This window comes from Papilio polytes, unplaced genomic scaffold (assembly GCF_000836215.1).
Source record: "Papilio polytes unplaced genomic scaffold, Ppol_1.0 DF823399.1, whole genome shotgun sequence".
NCBI classification, from domain to species: Eukaryota; Metazoa; Arthropoda; class Insecta; order Lepidoptera; family Papilionidae; genus Papilio; species Papilio polytes.
Window position 1 is genome coordinate 2,381,514 of NW_013525805.1, and position 3,640 is coordinate 2,385,153.

The window sequence follows — 3,640 nt, forward strand, 5'->3', positions numbered from 1 at the left end:
CGCAAATATTTACCTAACCTAACCTAAAAAAAAAAAACATTTCTTACTATTTAGAAAGTAAAATAAATCTGTACAATGGTAAAACCTGACACTTCGTCTACCACATAATTACAATACGATGCAATAACTCGCATTTGTCGAATGTAATTATCGGTTGGAGGACGAAACCGTCGTAAAACGTCATAGGGTGAAACGCCGTCCCTCAGTATCGTAATAGTATTAGCACGTAACCTCACATTACACGGAATGGGGTGACTTTTAGGACATCACTCGACAAGTCACATATTAATATTTAAATTGTGACAATTTATTTTGAAGCAAACTAAATTCTATATTACTGAAGTCAGGAGTTTTTTTGAGCAGATGTTCCGCCTGAAATATGCGGCGTTGTATATATCTATATGTATACCAATACTAGCTTTCGCCCGCGACTGCTACCGTGTGCGTGGTATTAAAAAAACAAAAGCAAGTAGCCTATATGTTCTTCCAGACTACGCTCTACATCTATGCCAAATTTCAGCCAGATCCGTTCAGCCATTTAGGCTACAAACTGTATCAAACATCCATCCATCCATCCATCTAAACTTTCGCATTTATAATATTAGTAAGATTATAAAGAGGAATAATTTGTATTTTTGTATATATTGAAATAAGTCAAAAACCTAGGTGTATTTTAAAAATTCATTCACTATTAAAAAAACTACGCTATCACTGAGTAACATAGGCTATGTTTTTTACTATTTTTTAATTTCACGCTGACGAAGTCCCGAGCAACAGCTAGTTTAAATAGAATGTTACATGTACATACGAGTAACACGGCGTGTAACTATTCATGTCAAAAGTTTTATTTATTCTTTTTCTAGAACTCCATAAGGGAAAATCGTGCAACTATAAGAGTAGATATTTAAAAGAGGGTAACAAACGTATTAAAAATACATCCCAATTTTAGGGGACAGTTTGTTCGCTAAATGTCACAGAAGTGATTCGCGCCACAAAATTGTTACCGATTAGTAACGCTAGAAGTTGACAAAATGCCAAGCTGTCGACGTATTATTTGTAAGAATGTTTACTTTACCATGAGTTTACATTGTCAAAATACTTGTACAAAATAACATTTTTTTCTCAATCTCTCCCTCTTTCGTAGCCGAATGGTAAAAGAATTTTTTAAATCGGTACAGTAGCTTTTAAATTTATATGTTACAACTTTCTCTTAGGTATAGATCAGTTAAAAAAATAATAAAAAAAACACATAGCCTATGTTAATCACTAATAATGGTAAAGTAGCTTTTCATTAAAAAAGATTTTTTAAAATTGCCCCAGTAGTTTTTGAGTTTACTCATGGCATGCAAAAATACAATTTTCTTGAAATAGTTATGGATGTAATATATGTTTCTATAAAAAGATTTTCTATAAAAGACATAAAAATAGTAAAGTATAACAATATCCCCTCAAAATGAGTGTCACTAACAAATATGATAACATTGTCTATGAAATACAATAACAAACAAGACATCTGCATGAATATCATGTTACGGTGTCAGGAACATCGACCCTGCGTTGTTCTGTCATACAACTGATAAAGATTTTATTCAAAAATAGGGGGAAGAATAGACATAGATTCTGTCATTTAATGTTAAACTGCAGAATTTAATTACCAATGTTAAATGTTTAGACAAACCTTCAAGCTACTACATAACCTAAAAAACTATTCAGGACATCATCTACGTGGCTATGTCTTACTCAAATAGGTCGACACACGAGGTTATGTACCTCATTGTTTTAGCTTCATTTTTATTGCTGACCAGTCTGCCATCAATATTACTTAGGAGTGGGAGAAACTATTAGCATAACAGTCATGTTTATATCCGAATGTCATAACACTTTTCTACGTTTGTGTCCGTTCAGTAGAGGTCACAAGAGGTGGTCACTTGTAGACGATTCCACTTGACCAATCAATTGATATATGAAAATTGAATATCAATCCAAAGTCTATTCTTCCAGAGAGTTTAAAAATAACTAACTATATCGGGGTTTGTACCAAATAGTTATAGTTAGAAACGCTCTAGCGTTTTCTAAACAAAAAGTTAGTAACTAATTTGAAGTGTTATTATTTCCAATTTTTAAGTAATCACTTAAAATAAATAAAACGCAAACCAACAAAAGAATGTGTTGGAGACACTCGAGAAAATGGGGAAAAAATTAAAAAGTAATAAAAATACAAATGAGCCGCTTTCAATCATCCCTGACAGCGCGGGGGAGGTGCCGCGGGGGACGACGTCACATGAGATTAAAAAGTTTGACGAGCTCTCCCACGGAAATTAGCATATTCCTCCTGTGCTTCATTAACATACCGCCTATTCTAATTTAAATCATTCGTACGGTATTTGTCAAAAAATTCAGACTGAAATCTTACTTATGTTATAAACGCGAAAGTGTGTATTGATGGATGGATGTTTATATGTCTGTAGCCTGAACGGTTTAATCGATCTAGATGAAATTTGGTACAGATGTAGAGGTTAGTTTGGAAGAACACATAGGGTACTTACTTTTATCTGTTTTAATTCGACGCGGACAGAGTCGCGGACGAAAGCTGGTATTGCTTTAAACAATTTTAAGGCTCTTTGTACACAAAGCAACGCAAAGCTATATATGGTTTACGTCATACAATGTCAAATGTCTCCGTTACGTAATTATGTACGAACCTCTATGAGATTGAATTGCGTAAATCGCTCGGAGACTAAAATCGCGTCTTCTTGTGTACAGAGGGTCTTACATTACTACTATCAACAGATTCATGTTTTTGGTTTATGTAAATCATGTTTTATTTGACGACAAACGCCCGCGATCGAAACCATAGACACCGATCAGTTTTTAATTGTAATCATTTATAGGGACAACAATAGTTCTGCCTACTTTTATTCTTTATACAATTTCACGAGAAATATCTAACGTAAAAAACTAAAAAACGGAAATATCACAGCTGCAGCTAAAATTTAATTGCGCGTCCCTTTTCCACTGGTAAATTCAATAAACGAACGCCGCATTGTAATCTATTTATAGGAAACTGACAGATCTATCTAGATTCGTAATATTCATAAAATGGGTATCACACCTTTTAAATCAAACTTCATACTAATATTATAAATGTGAAAGTTTAGATAGCTGGATGGATGGATGTTTGTTAGAGTTTGTAGCCTAAACTGCTGGACGGATCTCAATGACATTTGGCATACATGTAGACGATAGTCTGGAAGAACACATAGGCTACTTGATTTGGTTTATTTAGTACCACGCGGACGGAGTCGCTGGCGAAAGCTAGTTTATGATAAAGCTATCATTAGTGAAGCTGGTTAGCGCCTATTCTTCACAATACGAACTAATTCGTGTTTAAAAACTCCTATTTTGTGTTAAAAACACTTTTCATAATGAATTTTAACTGTGTCTTTTATGTTCGTTCTTTTGCAATTTTCGTAAAAAATTAAAAAAACATAAGTTTCAAGATATATTAGTGATGTATTTATTTTAGTATATAAAATCTGACCAGCCCATCTACATAACCTGTTTACATACATAAGGCGACGACACACTGAGCGGTTTAAGAAATTTTTAGAAAAAATTAGATTATAAAGAACCATAGGTT